This window comes from Gobius niger, assembly GCF_951799975.1.
Source record: "Gobius niger genome assembly, chromosome: 22".
In the NCBI taxonomy this organism is placed as follows: domain Eukaryota; kingdom Metazoa; phylum Chordata; class Actinopteri; order Gobiiformes; family Gobiidae; genus Gobius; species Gobius niger.
Window position 1 is genome coordinate 13,999,758 of NC_136873.1, and position 21,152 is coordinate 14,020,909.

At 42.9% G+C, this 21,152-nt stretch overlaps 1 protein-coding gene across 1 annotated transcript in view; it reads left to right on the plus strand.

Moving 5' to 3' along the window:
* The first annotated feature begins 3,153 nt into the window (after nt 1–3,153).
* The window catches only part of pkig (protein kinase (cAMP-dependent, catalytic) inhibitor gamma), a 64,217-nt gene continuing 46,218 nt past the window's right edge, over nt 3,154–21,152 (plus strand). Inside the window, exon 1 of the mRNA XM_079580892.1 lies at nt 3,154–3,229. The gene's annotated coding sequence lies outside the window, so the exon portion shown is untranslated. The remainder of the gene's footprint in view (nt 3,230–21,152) is intronic.

Genomic DNA, 21,152 nt, shown 5'->3' on the forward strand with positions numbered 1-21,152 from the left:
AGCACCAAAACAGCCACAAAAAATGAGAAGAAAACAAGGACGTAAACGCAACAAAAAAGAGACAATTATTCAACAAAAAGTGACAAAAATTAAACAAAAAAGTGACAAAAATTCAACATAAATGTGACAATAATTCAACAAAAAAGTGAAAAAAAAGTCAACAAAAATTCAACAAAAATGTGACATAAACTCAACCAAAAAGTGACAAAAATTAAACAAAAAAGTGACAAAAATTAAACAAAAAAGTGACAAAAATGAAACAAAAATGTGACAAAAATTCAACAAAAAAGTAACAAAAATTCAACAAAAATGTGACAAAAATTCAACAAAAATTCAACCAAAAAGTGACAAAAATTCAACAAAAATTCAACCAAAAAGTGACAAAAATTCAACAAAAACTCAACCAAAAAGTGACAAAAATTCAACAAAAATGTGACAAAAACTCAACAAAAAATCCACAAAAATGTGACAAAAAGTCCACCAAAAAGTGACAAAAAATCAACAAAAAAGTGACAAAAATTCAACAAAAAAGTGACAAAAATTCAATCAAAAAGTGACAAAAATTCAACAAAAATGAGACAGAAACTCAACAAAAATGTGACAAAAACTCAGCCAAAAAGTGACAAAAATGAAACAAAAAAATGACAAAAATTCAACAAAAATGTGACAAAAACTCAATCAAAAAGTGACAAAAATTCAACAAAAATTCAACCAAAAATTCAACCAAAAAGTGACAAAAATTCAACAAAATGTGACCAAAAAAACATACAAAAGGTGACACAACACAGCAACAACGCGAGGAAAAAGATCACTTTTGTGGGTCTTAGCTTTCAACTGAGGTGCTACACAGACCTATATAATGGCCAAAGAGCACAGAATGCATTTGGTTCAGGCGGGTGGTAAGAGGTTAACATAGAAAGTGTATCCCACATGAATGTTTCTCAGCCTCACTTTAACTCCTGTGACACTTCTCTCTCTTTAACAGTGTGTTTGCGGGCGACCCTCCCTGGTGACGTCACTGGCAATCCCCCGCATGCCCTGTTCACAGTTAAACAGCGCACATATGTCCCGTCACATGAGGAGGCACTGTGCTCCTTCAGTGTGTGTAAATCCATCCCTCTGTTGTGAAATCTGCCGTGAATCATCCCCCCAACTGTTTTTCTATGGAACTGTTGGAATCTGTGATCAGCTTCAGCCTTGAAACAAGAAAGAAACCTATAAATTACTTACATGGCAACAAAAGATTCCAAGTTTAGAGACCAATTCTGATGCATGTTGGATCCAGGGACGGCGCTAAAGGAAAGTTGCTTGGTTGTTCTTGTTTACAGTAGTTTTATATGGTACTTTTTGGTTTTTACTTCTACTTGAGTGACATAATGATATCTGTACTCGCACTTCAGTGAAAAAAAGAAGTTCCACAGTGACTAAATCTTTAAGCGGCAAAAGCTTCAAGTCACATACAAAAGATGTAGTTGCAAGATAGTAGTTGCACCTGGGACTGTACAGAGTTTTAAAATGTTAAAATTAAGTATTTTCCTCCCAGACCTATGAGCTCAGACCTGTTCACCACAACTGCCTCTAAAATACTGCACTGTCACTCAAATAGTTGTTACTTTGGGTCAGAAGTGCCGTCACGCACGAGCTTAATATGGAAGGTGCTGTTACACATATGACCTGAGGTGGCAGTAGTGAGTATAAATGGCGAACTTGCATCTAGCTCCTTTTATGGGATGATTGCAGGGTCTTTCATCTCCCCCTGGTGTCTCTGGCCAGAAAACAGCAATTGCAACTTCACTGCCACCGGACCGGAGCCGCCAATACACACTAATGGAATCACGAAGAAGAAGCTAACAGGCTAACGGGCAAAGCTAACTGCGAGCTAGCGCCACTTAAACAGTATTTACAGCCAAGTCTGAGTGAAAAATACATTTCCAATGTGTAATTGGATGAACAATATCTCTCTGTCCCTTTGTCTTTTCTGTCCTACAGACGGCATCTCGTCATAGAAGGGGGCGTGGCTTTGTCAAGGGGAAAATAGAATCTTTAGAGAAACACAAATTTACACTCTTTTTAGCCATTTTCTGGTAGAATATGAACTTATTTATCACACATAAATAAAGTCAAGTGTAAATCAGGCCCATATGGATATTTTGTCACAGCAGATTGTTCTGTAGACGTGAAAAAACAGCAGTTGTAGCAAGCGCTAGCTAACCGTTAGCATTAGCCCGATGCTAACATGTAGCATCAAGTTAGCATTCTCCGTTATTCATGTATTTATGGGATGTTGAACCACTTTGCTCCTCCCCATGTCTTTGCATCTTTATTTAGTAGAAACTATATTCATAATTCAGCATTTGCTACAGTAGTTTTTGAATAATTAGAGAAAATATACATTTTTTCAAAATTGTTTTCCCCCTTAACTGTTTTCAAAAATGACCATATATGGACGATTCCAGAGATGCCGTCTGTATCTATGGACAATTAATAAGTTAATAAGTTGCGCTTATGGCCTCTAGTTACTTCATTCTGCTTGAAAAGTTATAATGGAATTGATTCAGGGCTTGAGTTCATTGTCATATCCCTCTTGAATTAACATCATTGTTCTGTTTCTATGGCTCAAGATGACAAATATTTCAGTATAACTCGATGAAAGTATCGATCATGCACCGGTATCGTAAATCGAGTCGATCATTCAAGTGGGAAAGAGACTAAAAAAACATGTAAAACTTCAGTGACACAGTCTGAAAGCGCCTCATGACAATTCACTGCCGGAGAATACGTGATACATTTGGGAAAAAAAACACAATCGTAAAAAAAACTGGTGCGTCCTGTCCCTTCATTCTCCCAGCGTCCAGCCCACCGAGGAGCAGCAGCCTCCACAGCCCCGCGCGCTGATTGGTCCGGGGACGCGGCTAACTCCATTTTGGAAAAACAGCTGTTCGAAAAGACACAACCTTTTTCTCTCTCTCTCGCTGTGGTTTGGCTCTGGCTGCCGCTGCTGCTGCTGGAGGAGGAGGTGGTGGTTCCCGAAGAGAGAGAGAGAGGACGAGGAAGGAAGGAAGACGCTTTGGTGCGCTCCCCCTGCGCCCAAAACGCGGCTGTCCTTTTGGAGCTTTTATCCTTATTACGCATCGCCTTGTGCGTTTTTTGGGGGGAAACTTACCCGGAGAGACCCATGTTGTCCGATTTCCTTCATGACAAGTGGATAACAGGAGGCGACCCCATCAAGGTTAGTGTGTTTTTTTTTAAATCCCCCCCCCCCTTCATTCTTTGGCTGGATGTCGCTCGCTTGCGTATACGCGCGTCCCGGAGAAGAAAAAGCGCTTTGTCGTCGCGAGATAACGTGGATTTTAAACCGCTCTGACAGTGGGCAGCCGCATAGAGCTCCGTAGTCACGATTCATTTCGCGTTGCAGGCTCTATAGGAAGGCATTTCCCCCAGTCAGCGCGCGCCGCGGACAATGCACAACCGCGGAATTGAACGCGGAACGCTGTGTGTACATGCGTGAGCGTCGTGCCGCGTCGCGTTGTTTGTTTGACATTGCACGGGCGGGTTCGGGCGGGTTCGGGCGGGCTCGGGTGGGCTCGGGTTCGGCCCGTTCCAGTGTGTGTGGTGTGCATTGTGCGTTTTGCAGTCTGTGGAGCGAGCGGGGAGGAGGAGGAGGAGGCTGGAGCCGCAGACCCGGAGCCGCCGCAGATGCAGGGCCGCGGGCGCAGATCTAAAAGCGCACATGACACATTGGACAAAAATGCGTTTGACATGATGCCTGTGCAAAAAGGAAAAGACCGGAAGACAGCCCCCTACAGGGAGTGGGGGGAATGACATGCTATTAAACAATGAAAACATGCTTTCAGTTTGCTTTGACCAGGGGCGGACTGGGACTGAAAAAACAGCCCTGGACTCTGACCAGCCTGGCCCAAATTAGCGTAAATGTGACACTTCCACAAACACATATTTTACACTCTTACCCCCCGCCTTAACATTAACAAGTGCATTTTACCCAGTTCGGCTTTTTATTATTATTTTTTGGATCGGCATCATCAGCAAAAAGAACGGGAAAGGTGGTCGTAGAAACAGAAGCAAAATCGTTAATATAAATAATAAATAATACTGGTCCCAAAATTGAACCTTGTGGTGCACCATACTCCACGGAATTCCTTTTAGATTCATGTTTTTTTATACTGGGCTTTACCCAAATCTAAAAGCTTCTCGACTGGAGAGCAACAATGTAACGCCTCATTTGAAAGCTAAGACCTACAAAAGTGATGGAAACTTTTCGTCACGTCGCCGCATTTTTGTCATATTTTTGTTGTTTTTTTAAATTATTTTTTGTATAATTTTTTGTTGTGTTTTTTTGTCCGTGTTTTCCTCTTTTTCTCGCTATTTTGATGCTTTTAGATTTGGGTAAAGCTCGGTTGAGGCGGGACCGGCCCTTCTGTGCTCTTCCAGAACGGACATATGGCCAGTCCGCCCCTGGCTTTGACACTTATTGTGATAAACCCACTTTGGGAGTCATTCGGCCACTTTTGCGCGTGTTCCTCGTTTTGCAAATGAGCAGAATACTTTACACATTTTATACTCATTCTCTGATTTACATACTCAATTTGGAGCCTTAAAACTTGAATACAGTAGCCTGGCATCCAGACTAATCTCCGATGTTTATTAATTAATAAACAGGAGTCTGGGGACCCTGTCGTAGAAAAGCTACTGCTGGAGTTGTATCATTGGGACATTAACAATGGCGCTCCTGCCACACGGAGTTCACTAAATGACTTCTGTCGTTTATGTCAGAGAAACTTAACAATACAAGCTTACCGGAGCATTACGTGAAGTGGTTGCTTGTGTTGAAAAACTACAAAACAAAGGCGCGACAACGTGACGCCCGTTCAGGGAGCTGCTCTGATTGGTCGGTAGGCTCCATATCGCTGCGTCACTTCCTTTGAAAGCGCGCAAATGGAGTGTTGCCAGACCCTCTTCTGTAAAGAAGCGAAGTCTGGTTGGCGAGACTAAGATTACAGGCAAGGTGCCCACAAATGGCTGTGTGCTATTTCCAGCTCACACTCACTATTCAGCACCTGTCACGAGTGCAGCCGATATCCTGACGTGCTTCTCGTTTCTCGCCGAGTTGACATCAGGTAAAGAAAAAGACTGAGTTTGACTTCAGTGGTCACAGAGCCCTTCACATAGGAACATTTACATTCACTCCATAGACTGTAAGCTTCCTTAAAGGGACTATACGGGGTTTAAAAATGTTAAAATTAAGTATTTTCCTCCCCCTACATGTTCCAGCCAGACCTGTTCACCACAACTGCCTCTAAAACCCTGCACTGTCACTCAGAAAGGTGTTAATTCGGGTCCGAAGTGCCGTCATGCACAAGCTTAATATAGAAGCTGCAGTTACAAGTATGACCTGAGGTGGCGGTAGTGAGTATAAAATGGCTAACTTGCATCTAGCCCCTTTTAAAGCGACAGCCACAGAAACATGGTCCCTCCGGCGTGTCCTGGGTCTTCCGCCCAATAGGACGTGCCTGGAACAGATCCCGAGGGAGGCGACAGGGAGGCATCCGGAAAACAGATGCCCGAGCCGCCTCAGAGGCTCTATTCGAGGTGAAGGAGCAGCGACTCTACTCTGAGCTCCTCCCGGGTAACTGAGCTCCTCAAAGGGTGTGTCCCGCCACCCTGCGAAGGAGACTCATATCGACCGCCTGTATCCGCGATCTTGTCCCTATGACCTTCGCTCATTACCCAAATCTCATAACCGTAAGTGTGGGCGGGAACGTAGATCCATCGGTAAATCGAGAGCTTTGCCCCCGACTCAGCTCCCTCTTCACCACGACAGACCGATACAGCGACCGCATCACTGCTGACGCCGCACCGATCCGTCTGTCGATCTCACGCTCCATCCGCCCCTCACTCGTGAACAAGACCCCGAGATACTTGAACTCCTCCACTTGAGGTAAGGACTCCCCACCGACCTGGAGAGGGGAAGGAGAACCATGGCCTCAGATTTGGAGGTGCTGATCCTCATCCCGGCCGCTTCACACTCAGCTGCAAACCGCCCCAGAGCAGCTGAAGGTCCTGATTCGATGAAGCCAACAAAACATCATCTAGATCCTGAGGCCCCCAATCTGGACACCCTGCGGCCCCTGACTGCAGCCTCTAGCTCAGTTTGTATGAAATTACCAATCTGTCACAGCACACATTCTCTAGACAAAAAAAACAACAAAATTATAGATCGGAATATACAGAAATTTGAAATCATAAACTGCAAAAGATTTGTTTTTCATTTTAATTCATCCTATATCTTTTCTTTTATCTATCGATCTATCGAAAACCGTTGAAATGACATAACATCTTTCATGTTTTTGGCCCTTTGCTTCTGTGTAGTCCTGTATCTGCAGCGCCTCCGCTCCGCAGGCTCATATCAGCTGCTGGTAGAAGCAGCGGACTGGCATGCACGTCCTTCCCACACACTCCCCTGGCTGCTGCTGGATTCTAGTATGGAGCTAATAATCACCCACAGGCTGGATGGCCGTCGAGGGCTTTCCACGTCGCCTCTCGTCGTCCCTGCGCTTTTGTCCTCTCCGTCCGCGCCGCTAATGCAACCACTCTGTATTTTATTCACGTTTTATTGAGGCGGCGTTTGACAACAGGTCCCCGTCGGCGCACAAAGAGGCGCCCGCGGAGCGCAGGCATAGGCATTCAGCTCAGGTTTCGGCTTCTCTGGACGGATGGAGGGAGATGGAGGGAGAGAGCTGCAGGAGGAGAAGGAGTAGCTCATGGGCTGGAGGAGCTCGGACCCCACACTTCGCATCGAGTGTTTTGCTGGCACTGGGGATGGTGCAAGTAAACACTGGCTGCTCGCCCGCCTGCACTGGTGGAAGCTGGTGTTGGGTCTGTTCCGCTGTGACAGGCTCTCTGTAGTGTCAGAGGGGGCTCAAAGTGAGGCCCGTGGGCTGAACTCGGTCCTGATTTGGCCCGTGTGGGGGCTGCAGATAGAGGTGTTGGGTGCCTGCTTTGATTGTAGTCTTTGCTTCGCTTTGTGGGAGAAATGTCTGTCTCTGTGGGACTCTAGACATGGTGGACTTTGCTTTGTAACTGTAATTGGTTTGTGGTTAATATCTCTATCATTACTGGGCCCATCCACGTGAAACAAAGACTGGCACAAAGTTTGTTGTCTTCTCTTTCTGCACAAATGAACAAACATTTTATTTTGATACCACTGTCATGAACTGTCATGTGTTTACCTTTGGTAAATATTAGACAGAGAAAAACGCTTTGGGGCAAAATCCTTTAAAGTTCAACTTGGATGTTTTGCTAAAAAATACTACAAAACATGAAATAGTTTCAAACACAATACACATAAAAAAAAAGACATTTTATGCAGCTACATTTATTGACACTTGATTTTATCAGTGTCATTTTCAACTTTTTCGAGGGCACCATTTATAAATTCATGGAAAACATCAGTATCTGCAGATGGCCTTGAGAGATGCAAACTTACTGACAAATCAGAACAATGCCTATTATCAATTAAAATGTGGAAAAGGAAGAGTCGTGTTTTACTTTCAGGCCCCAACTGTGGATTTGGACTGGAAATAGTCTTTACAGTCCAAATCCATTTACTAAAGATGTAGAAATAATTGTCATTTTAACTTCTTCAACAGAATCATTCGAGCGATATGACCAGGCCGAATATAAAAACACACACACACACTGCGCCTCAAACACACCATCCCCGTGTAGTGTGTACCGCCGCTTCCCCTCTCCCATATCCCACCGCCTTTGAACGCATCCCGAGCATGTCCCCCCCCCCCAGAGAGCACATGCTCTCTGCTATAGAGTATAGCAAAGACTCAAATAAGGAAATGTAATAAATCTACTTGGGTGCAACTAAAACCGATGTTTGGTAATCGACTGATTGCTTGGCTGCGAAAAGCACATAGATTTGTGTTTATTTATTTTTTAAAAGTCACTTGGTTTGCTCAAAGCCTCACATGAGCACATGCATGTTTCTGTGAACTGGTGACGCCTTTGGAAGCTGAGAACATCCAGAGCCTCTGAGCTTTAATGACTGGAGGCTGCACTGGCACCGACTGGGACCAAGGCCGTGGGAACCCAGGGTGCTGAGGGCGCAGCAGCACCCCCTGGTGGATAGTTTGTGAACTGCAGGCAATATTTACCCCTTAACTCCCGCCTGAACCGAGCACATTTTCTCCAGCTTTACCCCCAGTCCAAAAGCTTCTGGGAAAAAGGTGTGAAAATAGCAACAAAACTGAGACGAAAACAAGGATGAAAATGTGAAAAAAGTGGGAAAAAATGGAAAAAAATTTGATGAATAATTGACAAAAAAGTGAGGAAAATTTGACGGAAAAATGGACGAAAAAAAATAAAATAATTGACAAAATGACAAAAAATGGACGAAAAATTGGACGAAAATTTGGGAAAAAATGGACGAAAAATTGACAAAAAAGTCACACAAATTTGACAAAAATGAGACTACTGCCCAACTAAAAAAGTGATAAAAAAAAATATCTTCCCCTAACTAAAATATCTTCCCACGACTCTGGGGACTTTATCAGGGATGGAAACTGGGTTTAAAGAAGTGAGAGTCCTTTTTATGTTGATTTCAAAACTTGTCTATTAATCACATTTTATTTGTATAGCGGGGGGGCTAGATGCAAGTTAGCCATGTTATACTCACTACTGCCACCTCAGGTCATACGTGTAACTGCAGTTTCTATATTAAGCTCGTGCATGACGGCACTTCAGACCCGAATTAACACCTTTTTGAGTGACAGTGCAGGATTTTAGAATGAGCCCAGACCTGTTCACCACAACTGCCTCTAAAACATACAAGGTAAATAACAGTCAACAAGAAGACAACAGTGGAACGATTAGACTATAACACAACACTAAGAAAATGTGTAAAACTTAAAAACAAGAGCAGACACATGGAGGAAACTCCTTTACAAGGGATTTAAACTGATGGAAGGTCATGAGATGATCCACATAAAAGGTTTTCTGTGCCTCACTCCAGACATTTGGTGCGAAGTGGCAAAAGGCCTTCTTTCCCCATTTTGTCTTTACATGGTGAGACTCGAGAGTCAAAATGTCCTGAGACCTCAGCTGGTCAGCATCTGACCTGACATTTATAAGATTAGACAAATAATCAGGAAGGACACCAAGAAGAGCTTCATGAATAAACAGCAGACAGTGCTGCTCCCACTTGCCAACCCACTTTAGCATAAAGATCACAGTGGTGGGTCCTATAACCGTCTCCAGTGATGAATCCGGTTGAACTGGTGGCTACGTATCGAAAGCTTGTCTGAATAGAGTCTTCAACTGTGAAGACACATCTACCCAGGATCTGGCATCAGTCAGGGTAGAGTTCCTTCTGCTTTCTGATTGGGTAATTGTCCTAAGACACAAACGCATCACATTTATGAAATTTACAATGTACAAGCACTCAACAGAAGTGGTTTTCATCAAAAATACTACATTTTCGTGTCATTCTTGCTCTTTCTGAGTGTGTGTGTAAACCAGAAAACAAGTCATTGATCAATGTTTCTCAGCTTTCGATTAATTGATTAGTCGTTACAGCCCTAAAATCTACCAAGTTGAAATGATGGTAAGAAACAAAAAGAAAAGGCTTCGTGTCTGAAATTGGTGCCGTGACCCGCCAGCTGAGACCCGCTGCTGCGAGACTCTCCTCCTGAGGGAACGTCAAAGCTCCTTTGAACGGGGAAACCCCTGTGTTCTGCTGAACATCTGAGGAGCTCTTTTTTTTCTTCCTGCCGCTGCGTGATTCGACGGTGGATTGTGGGATTGTGGGATTGCGCTGCTGCGTCGATGATCCTGTCGTAGGGTTTGCCGCAGAGTCCACGGCGCTCTCATATCGTTCGTAAATCATCCTTTTGTCGATGGCGTTTTAGTTTCCCCCACTAAGGGATCGATCTTTTTGTCTTTGCAACACTGACTTCTCTCTCCACTCGGGAAGTCATTATTTGCGAGTAAACTATGGATGTTATGATGAATCTAAAACGACTCTGCTCTGCACTCGGTTCACGTTTAAGGCCTGTAGCCGAGCCCTTTTTTTCTTTTTGCAGTGCAGCGGGAGATAGTGTGATGTCAGACTCCTTTAAAGCAGCTCCTCTGTCTCTGTGCAGCTTATACCAAACATGGGCTGTTTTGTGCCTGGGAATGGCCAAGGGGGAACGAGGCAGAGAGAGAGACACAGAACCGTCGCATGCAGGAGGAAATGTGGTGGAGAAAGTGTCTTGACAAAAGGACTTGGGTCGGGCTGGATTAGCAGTTGCCTCCGGTGTGCAATTAGAGTTGCAAAAATTCCAAGGAAATTGCCATGGGACTAAACAGAACTAAATGTCTCTTCTTTATAGACATATATAAACTGCACTGAAGTATTTATCACAGCAGAGAGGGAGAGTGTCAAAGAAAATCAGCTTTAGTGTCTGACACCAGGGTTTGAAGAGGACACTGTTCAGACGTCAGGACTGTGATACCACTAAGCATCATGGGATTTCTAGCAATCTTTTTCTTTGTTTTAGCATTTTAAAAGGTAAAATACTGGAGATATTGTTCACATCAAAATACTTGGACACCACAGTGTGTTCGATGTATCTTCCAGTAGTGCACCTTAAGGAGTTATTCCGCGGCTTTTGTTGTTTATCTATGGAAAATGGAAAAACGCAGCTGAACTCTACACAAAGAAGAGCTTTTGGAAATGGTTTAGACCAGGGGTGTCCAAACTTTTTTCATGGGGGGCCGCATATTGAAGCGTACACGGGGTGAAGGGCCGTACATCGGTAGTTAGTGCCGCAAAACCTTCGACTAGCAGAGGTTTAAATTGTGCCCCACGCCTTTATTTAAGCTTAAAACCTTCATGCCAGCTCAGTCTCACAGTAAAATGTTAGTTGTTAGGTTAGAATTGTGTAGAATTATTACATTTCAAATAAAAAGGTGATGTGTACCGACACAGCAAGAGGCCAAGGGCCACCATAGATTGGTCTGAGGGCCGCATTTGGCCCACGGGCCGCACTTTGGACACCCCTGGTTTAGACACATTCCATGCTCCATCTTATACTCACCAAGTGTGTATTGTGGTGGAATATTGTATAGTTTGACATGACAATGCATTGGTTTCATATGGTGTTTTTCTGGGCACTCAAAGATGCTTTACATTGTATTGTTCATTCACTCAATACTTGGTGCTGGTAAGCTACTATTGTAGCCACATCTGCCCTGGGGTAGACTGACGAAAGCGAGGCAACCAGTCTGCGCCATCAGCCACTACCCACTCACTCACTCACTCCATTCAGCACAATATCTGCCATGTGTCAGTCTGTAGAGATTGTTGTATATTTATTTAAAGGGTCCATTTTGTCCATTACTCACTACTGCCACCTCAGGTCTTACGCGTAACTGCAGTCTCTATATTAAGCTCGTGCATGACGGCGCTTCAGACCCGAAGTAACACCTGTTTGAGTGACAGTGCAATATTTTAGAGGCAGTTGTGGTGAACAGGTCTGAGCTCGTTCTACACATTAGGACATGGCTGGAACATGTAGGGGGAGGAAATACATACAACATTTTTAGACTCCGTATAGTCCCTTTAAAGCAGCTCGGTGATATGATATCAAACTTAAAAAATAATTTAAGCAGAATGTAGGTTTTGGAAAGTTGTGTTATGTTTTAACATCACGATATGAGACCAAAACATAATAAGTAACAGTTCACTAATACAAAAATATAATGTTTATTTCAGTGTTTAAAGGTAAAGGCACTTTATTTATTATGTGGGCGGCACGGTGGCACAGCGGTTAGCGCTCTCGCCTCACAGCTAGAAGGTCCCGGGTTCGATTCCTACCTGGACGGGGCGTTTCAGTGTGGAGTTTGCATGTTCTCCCCGTGTCTGCGTAGGTTTCCTCCGGGTACTCCGGTCTAAAAACATGCACAATAGATTCCCCTCTAGGGCCAGGACTCCCCTGAAAAAGAGGTTCTAAATCTCAGTGGGACTATCCTGGTTAAAAAAAGGTCAATAAATAAATAAAATAATAATATTTGTCATTATGCATCAACTGTACAACGATCCAGGCTGGTGGTCAGAAACACAGGGAGGACTCACCTATTGTACATGTTTTTAGTGCCAGGTGAAACCGGAGTACCCGGAGGAAACCTACGCAGACACGGGGAGAACATGCAAACTCCACACAGAAAAGGTTAGAATGGAAGCTAACTGCTGCGCCACCCTAACCCCAATAGAGTCAACATTTTCAAATCTCATCGACTGCATTTCTTTAGCTATAATGAAAATCCGTCTCCTTAAGGATTTGGAAATGCCTTTGCCTCTTGCATTATCTCATCAGTTCCTTTTATCCCAGCGTTATTGCAGAACACGACATGCGCCGCTCGCTCTTAACCAGATCTCCGCTGAACGTCCCGACTCCGTTTCCCCGAAGTCTTATCTGCTGCTCGGGCCAACAACAACAACGCGACTTCCCTGAGAACGCCGGGACCCCTGCCTCCCCTGCCTCCCCTGCCTCCCCTGCCTCCCCTGCCTCCCCTGCCTCACAGAGAGATCGCATAAAGCTCACAGCGGGGGGGCGGGCAATTACTGTGCGCTTCTCCATCTCGTCCTCCCCCCCAACCCTCTCTCTGTGTCTCCCTTTTCTCTCTAATGCAACAGCACTGGCGTTATTGTGGGTGAGGAGGATAACATGAAATCCCATGCGGACTTTACATCTCCCGAAAAAACAAATTCGAAGACTATAATTGTTTCTAAAGAGAGAGTTTCCTCCTGTGACGACTCTGAGGGGGCGTCATCGTTTTAACCAGCTTTTGGCTTTGATTGACAGGAACGTCTTTAATTCACAAACCACATGGGCCCATTGACGACTGCACTGCAAAAAGTGCCCTACTAAAAACAAGGAAAAAAATCTTAAATAAGACAGTTTGTCTTGTTTTAAGGAAAAATTCTGCCAATGGGGTCAGCATTTTTTTCTTGCTAAGAATTCTTATTTCTAGAATTAAGCAAAATGTCCTCAGAAAATGGAATAATTTAAGGAAAACATTCTTATTTAGTGAGAAATTGTGGATATTTTACTTAAATGTTTCTTGATTTAAGTAAAATGTTCTAAATTACACACATTTTTGAGCAAAAGTTCTTAACTTATATTTAAGGAAAGTATTGCCCGGGGACCCGTCTCCATGATGTGGAGCAAGGCTGATGGTCAGGATCACCTGCTGGAGGATTCACCTATTGTACATGTTTTTAGTGGTAGACACGGGGAAAACATGCTCCACACAGAAAGGCCCCGTCCTGGTGGGAATCGAACCCAGGACCTTCGAGCGGTGAAGCTGAGGCTCTAACCGCTGTGCCACCGAGCCGCCCACTTTAAAGGATGGAATGTATTATCTGTGAGAATCAGTTCTGACATTAAGAGTTGAGAAAAAATATTCTTTGTCTAAAGCTGAAGAAGATTCAAAAAGTTTTCTTTCTTGTTACAAGAAAAATTATCATGTTTTTAGCAAATATATCTGAACAAGAAATGCCTAGATTGTATTTCCTAAAACAAGATTTTTTTTCTCAAGAAAACTTTGCTCCACAAAACATTATTACTTTTTAGGGAAAAAATAAGAACTTATTTCTTAAAGTAAGACATTTTTTACTTGCTTAGAATCCACTTTTTGCAGTGTGGGGCGGAAGAACCACAGTTTATCTCCAGTATAGACTGTTTATGTCTCCAAATGTGGCTCTATGACCATTTTAGCCGGTCCTCAGAATCGCAGTCGTCTTAAAGGAACAGGCCACCGTTTTTTCCATACTGAGATATGTTCTTACCCGAGCTGAGACGAGTTGATTCTGTCTGGTCTTTGTGCCCGTGGAAGAGCCTGGTCGCTTCCAACTTCACCCCCCGTTTGGAGCCATAGGAATACATTGGGAGATGGCAAATGCTAGCAACATCTTTGGTCGTTTTGCGTGACTGAGGGCACGCACAAAGACCAGACAGGAACACGTCAACTCGTCTAAGCTCGGGTAAGAACGTATCAAAGTATGGGAAAATGGTGGCCTGTTTCTTTAAAGGAATAGGGCTTCGAAGCAGTTGAGATTTTGAGTTTTTAATGGTTCATATTGATCCAAGGACGACTGAGAAACATCCTGTTAAAGTCTTCAATCCGAGAACCGGGCTGTTTAAAATGCACACGCCATGAAAAGCGATCGATACAAGCGGTGTTTCAAAACGTGTCAACAATGTCGTCCTTGAAAGTTAACTTGAAACAAATATATGTAGGCATAACCAGGGGCGGACTGGTCATATATGTCCATTCTGGAAGAGCACAGAAGGGCCGCCGGCTCGAGGGCCACCGGCCCCGCCTCAACCGAGCTTTACCCAAATCTAAAAGCTAAAAAGAAAAGCATCAAAATGGCGAGAAAAAGGGGATGAAAAGTCAACAAAAACGTGAGGAAAAACACAACAAAAAATGATGGAAAAAATAGCTCAAAAAACAACAAAAATATGACAAAAATGCGGCGACGTGACGAAAAGTTTCCGTCACTTTTGTAGGTCTTAGCTTTCAAATGAGGCGTTACATTGTTGATCTCCAGTCGAGAAGCTTTTAGATCTGGGTAAAGCCCAGTATAAAAAAACATGAATCTAAAAGGAATTCCGTGGAGTATGGTGCACCACAAGGTTCAGTTTTGGGACCACTATTATTTATTATTTACATTAATGATTTTGCTTCTGTTTCTACGACCACCTTTCCAGTTCTTTTTGCTGATGATACCGATCAAAAAAATAATAATAAAAAGCCGAACTGGGGAAAATGCACTCGTTAATGTTAAGGCGGGTGGTAAGAGGAAGTAGATTTCTCAGGAAGCGAGAATTAACCGTAGAATTAAACTGTTAAACTGAGCTTAGAGTCTCACCTTTCAAATAGCATGTGTCAGTATCATGGTCTGGATTGTTGGCACTCAATGTGTTAAAGCAGCAAAGTTGACCAAAGTGTCGTAAAACAATATAACAATATAAAAAAATGCAATAGGAGAAACACAAGTCAGCGGCACAAAAAAAAAGACAATGTTAACTGTAAATGTCAACTCTCCAAACGAGCTAAATGCCAAAGAGAACAAGTGTGTCTTGAGGCGAGATTTAAAACAAAGAACTGAATCAGCCTGTCTTAACACACGAGGCCGGCTCCTTCCACAGTTTGGGACCGACAACGGAAAGAGTTTACGTTTAAATACACTGACAAAAATCCAAAAAAGTCACACGCTTTAAAGGGATATTTCAGGATGTTTGACATAGGGCCTCCTTGTTATCCAGAGTGTTGCTGATTTCTGGGGATATTTCTTTTTGTAATTCATGCCGTTCTTATATTTGAAGAGTTTCGTGGCGCTAGGCTAGTGCAAGGCTAGCGCATTTCTATGGTATCAGCTAGCCTGCATTAAAAACAGCCTGACCCGCTCCACAGAGCACCTGAGGCAAATCACTTATAACACCAGATTGACCATATAAATCTTTGTAGAAGGTTCATACTGTCTTCTTAGGTTAAGGCTATTACAGTGTCATAGTTGTGCTTTTGTCCCTCTGTGCTCTTGTATGGACTGACATGCTAGTTCCGTCGCTAATATGAAGTCCTCGTATGGTATTCTGTCCGGTGTTATGGCATAATTTAGCCCTTTTTCCCAAAATGTTTACTCCGATGTGCGTGAGATTGCGTTGCGAGAGGCTGCATACCCAGTTTTCTGGCGGCGTTGTGGAGTTGTTTGCTCTTTTCCCTGATTCGGTGATGACACGGCACCTCCACCACCGGGAAGATCACAGGAAGTGGTCGAAACTAGTGAAGCAGGTAAAACTAAACCTTCTGTCTTACTATAAGAAACAAAACTGTAATAACCATATAAATGTCTGTGTGGATAGAATCATTTTTTGGAATATAACTGGAGACTAGTTGGAGACTAGCTGGTGGCGTCCCCTGTAGATAAGGCAAATCTCCAGGGAGTTTTGGTGAAAACAAACAGGTTGGATTCTGGTGGAGACGGCACAGAGGCTTTTCTAGTCTACTATTTGTTGTCTTCAACCTGTGAGAAGCTTCTGTTGCGTCTGAGAGACCTGTCAGACACCAAGAAGATCTTAAAGAGACATGACGGTCACGTTGCAGAGACATCACAGAGACATCTTTGCAACTTAGACGTCACTGTTGTCTGGAGATTTCTCCTAAGATATCTCAGATGTCGCCGTTGCGTAATTTGGTGAGCGCCCAAGCAATACGAGTAACGTAGACGTCGCGGCGAGAGCAAAGCGACTGAACTAACTTTGAAGCAAATACAATTGAAACTAGAACGTTCTTGGGACGGCCCACAAAGCTCCGACATGTTGGAGAGAAAAATTGGGCTAAAACCGGAGCAGTAAAAAAAACAAGACCCTCTCCCTCTCAAAAAACAAAATCCCCGATCCTGTCCTCAGTCAACTTTGCCTTAAAGGGATGTTTCAGGATTTTTGACACAGGGCCTCATTTCCTAGTTATCCAGAGTGTTGCTGATTTCTGGAGATATTTTTTTTTGTATTTCATGCAGTTCTTATATTTGAAGAGTTTCGTGGCGCTAGGCTAGTGCATTTCTATGGTATCAGCTAGCCTGCATTACAAACACAAATCACTTATAACACCAGACTACCCATATAAATGTCTGTGTCCATAGAGTCATTTTTGGAATATAACTGACCTTGCATCACATGAATGATCGCATTTTGAGGGACTATTTTCTAGCAGATCACTCCGCCGCCGCGTAGCTTATACAACCACGAAGCTGATGCTGCTGAAATATAAATGCAAAATGGTTCAAATGACTCTATGGACACAGACATTTATATGGTTAGTCTGGTGTTATAAGTGATTTGCCTCAGGTGCACTGTGGGTCAGGCTGTTTTTAATGCAGGCTAGCTGATACCATAGAAATGCACTAGCTTTGCACTAGCCTAGCGCCACGTAACTCTCCAAACAGAAGAACTCCATGAATTACAAAAAAAAATATCCCCAGAAATCAGCAACACTCTGGATAACTAAGAAATGAGGCCCTATGTCAAACATCCTGAAACATCCCTTTAATATTTGTTCGGACTGTCTTTAGCTTTGATTACGGCGCTCTTTAGTTGTAGCGTTGTCTCAAAAAGCTTCTGCAAAGTCAAAACATCCAGCGTTACGTTAATGTTTCACCTCCAGCACCTCCCCATGACCCTCCATGAGGTTCAGATCCGGACTCTGGGGCGGCCGATCCACCAGGGGAACAAACTGTTATTGTAAGATTAAGGTCGGGGGCTTTCTGTTCGTGCTTTGTGTCTGACAGGGAGAGCATCATCTGGACTTAACTCGCAGCTATATTTGCGTTTTCATGACCACAATAAACTCCTCGGCTGTGGACGACAACACCGCAGCTGGAGTTTTAATTACAGTCGCGGCGTCGCAATAGCCCTAAGTGAGTGTTTACCTCCGCGGAGACGCTGCTATAACAACAAGCTCAGCCCGTCTCCAGCGAAGGCCGGCGACAAACACGGGGGATAAAAATAAGCCTCTATTTTCAGATTCGGTTCAAGTGCCGTCTAGATTTCTTTTAGATAATGTCCGCGGTCAGTCGTGCACACGCCTCGCCATGTGAGTGACTCAGGCCTCACGGAGAGAAGCGCAATAACGGACTGTATTTTTTTTACACTGAAGGCTTCGGAGACGGGTTTACAGGAGAGCTCAGACCAGAGAGGTTCTTCGGAAACAGTGACAGGCCTCCACTTTGTCACGGAAGTTAGGGCTGTGCAATTAATCGAAATTCGATTACGATTTCGATTACAACAGTAAACGATTACAAAATTAGCGTAATCGCAAAAAATCGATTATAATTTTTAAATTTTTTTTCTTTTTAATTTTTTTTTTTTTTAATTTTTTTTTAAATGTTTTTTTTTTTCAAATTTTTGTCACTTTTTTGATGGATTTTTGTCTTTTTTTGATGGATTTTTGTAATTTTTCTGCTGGATTTTAGTCTTTTTTTGCTGGATTTTTGTCACTTTTTTGCTGGATTTTTGTCACTTTTTTACTGGATTTTTGTCACTTTTTTGCTGGATTTTTGTCACTTTTTTGCTGGATTTTTGTCACTTTTTTACTGGATTTTTGTCTTTTTTATGGATTTTTGTCACTTTTTTGAAGGATTTTTGTCTTTTTTTTGATGGATTTTCGTCACTTTTTTGATGTTTTTTTTTAAAGGCAACAAATAATCGTTTGAATAATCGTGATTTCAATTATGACAAAAATAATCGTGATTATTATTTTTTCAATAATCGAGCAGCCCTAACGGAAGTTTTGAGAAAATACAGGGAATGTGGGACGAAGAGAGTTCAGCTGCACGTTTCGGTGAAAATGTCTAATCTTTAATCGCTAATCTTTGCTGAAAAGTTTCCGGTTGGCTTTTGAGGCAAGGCGCTGCAGACAAATAGGGAAAATAATCACATTTAGAGATATCACTTTGAAACTTTTGCTGTGGAAAACTGTCATGAATATGAGAATAAAATGTGTTACAAGCTTTCTGTTTTCATATAAGAATAGGCATTTTGTGCGTGAAAATGTCCAAAATTGCCGACAACGAAATCGTATTAATAGGTTTAAATGCGTGCTTTTGTTTTGTCGATATATTGGTTACAAAAATTTGTTCGGAGGGGATTTGGGATCTTCTGTTTTTAGTGAAGAAATGTTTTGTTGACATTCAAGGCAAGGCAAGTTTATTTGTAGAGCACAATTCATACACAAGGCAATTCAAAGTGCTTCACGGTTGCATAAAATGACAAGAAAACGGATCAAATCAATAAAACATCCACATAAAATTCAAATTTCAAATTTCAAAACTGAGTGAATTGGATAATGAAACATCCCTCTGTAGAAGCCTCCAAAATATATTTGAATAAACTATTGTTAAAATTGTTCCTACATTGATGTCTGTAGGAGATATTAAAGTGGCGAGTAGAGCCCTGCACTCCCATGTATGGAGGACCGTGGCTGCCAAAACAATAAATATATACATAAATACATAAATAAATAAATACATTTTAAAAAGATAAAATTCGCAAAGAAATGCATGCAATTATGAGAATAAGTGTATTTATTTATTTATTTATTTATTTCTCTATTTCTGTATTTATTGTTGTATTTATTTTTGTTTTTTTCTCTATTTATTTATTTATTTCTCAATTTATCTATTTATTTCTCAATTTATTTATTTATTTATGTATTTATTTATTGTTTTGGCAGCCACGGGTCCTCCATACCCACGGGACTCGCGGGACCCAACGCAAAACTGTGCGGTGCGGGACACGTTTTTAACGCTCATGGCGGGAGGGGGCGGGAGGGGGCGGGTGGGACGATGAACTGCTGTTCCATAAACAGGGCATTGCTTCTCTCGCGCTGTAGCAGATCTATCATTTTATAAAACCGAGCTAGAGGCCTGGATGCACCGGCCAAAATTGCGGAAGTAAACGATAACGGCGATCGCTCGTGTTGCACAATAAATCCCCTGATATAGCGCCCCCTGCTGTCACAATTCAACACAGGCCCCTTGCAGTTTAGAAGCTTCAAACACAGGATTATCAGACAAAAAATCGCAGAAAATCCTTAGAAAAATGGATCGGTTTTACTGCTATTAAGAAAAAATAGCAGGACATTAAAGGGGCTAGATGCACGTTAGCCATTTTATACTCACTACCGCCACCTCAGGTCATACTTGTAACTGCACCTTCTATATTAAACTCATGCATGACGGCACTTCAGACTGAATTAACACCTTTTTGAGTGACAGTGCAGGATTTTAGAGGCAGTTGTGGTGAACAGGAGCTCATTCCACACAGTAGGACATGGCTGGAACATGTAGGGGGAGGAAAATACATAATATTAACATTTTTAAACTCCGTATAGTCCCGGTAGACGGTAACATATTAGGCCTACAGCTCATTTGTGTTTTATTTCTAGCCTTAATGATAAGCCGCTGCACCACACGCTCCCTTTATTTCACATCCAAACCTCCTCCTCTATAATCACGCCGCATATTTTTGTCGTTTCCAGCGCCGCGGTCTCAAATTACAGCCTTTGTTTGCCTCGCTGTCTTCTGTAGCGTTTCTGTTTTTAGCTCTCGGACTTCCCCCCCCTCCTACGGGACGCTCGCGGCGAGGATCCTCCCCAAAGGCAAAGAGTCCGTACCCTGGCATTACCCGGGTCAACACGGAGGCGCACGGGCTCGCTTTAGAAGTCGGCAAATACGCGAGGATTAACGTGCCGCTCTCCGCTGATCGATGATGGGAGGAGTGAGGCTGAGGTGGTTTTAAAGATTAGGCCACAGTGCACAATCTAAAAACGTGATCCGCTGAACTAATGGAGGAGTTGCATGAGTTTGAGGACGGCTGCTGAGGGTTAAACACAATGAGACCCAGTGGAGAGGCGTGGATGTTGCTCACAGAGAATATTGTAATGCAGAATTAACTGCAGACTTTGTGAATGGCGAACATTAAAGTGTAGCTAAATCTTCTTCTCCTCTCCTTCTTCTCCTTCTCTCCTTCTTCTTCTCTTTCACCTCCTTCTGTCCTTCTTCTTTCTTTCTTCTCCTCTCCTTCTCCACTCCTTCTTTCTCTCCTTCTCTCTCTCTCCTTTTCCTCTCCTTCTTCTTCTTCTCTCCTTCTTCTTCTCTTTCTTTTTCTCTCCTTCTTCTTCTCTCCTTCTTCTTCTTCTCTTTCTCTCCTTCTTCTTCTCTTTCTTTCCTTCTTCTCCTCTCCTCTCCTTCTTCTTCTTCTCCTCTCCTTATTCTTCTCTTTCTTCTTCTCTCCTTCTTCTTCTTCTTCTCCTCCTTCTCTTTTCTCTCCTCTTTCTCTCCTTCTTCTTCTTCTCCTCCTTCTCTTTTCTCTCCTCTTTCTCTCCTTCTCCTCTCCTTCTCTCCTTCTTCTCTTTCTCTACTTCTTCTCTCCTTCTCCTACTTCTCTTTCTCTCCTCTTTCTCTACTTCTCTTTCTCTACTTCTTCTTCTCTCCTTCTTCTTCTCCTCTCCTTATTCTTCTCTTTCTTCTTCTCTCCTTCTTCTCCTCTCCTTCTCTCCTTCTTCTTCTTCTCTTT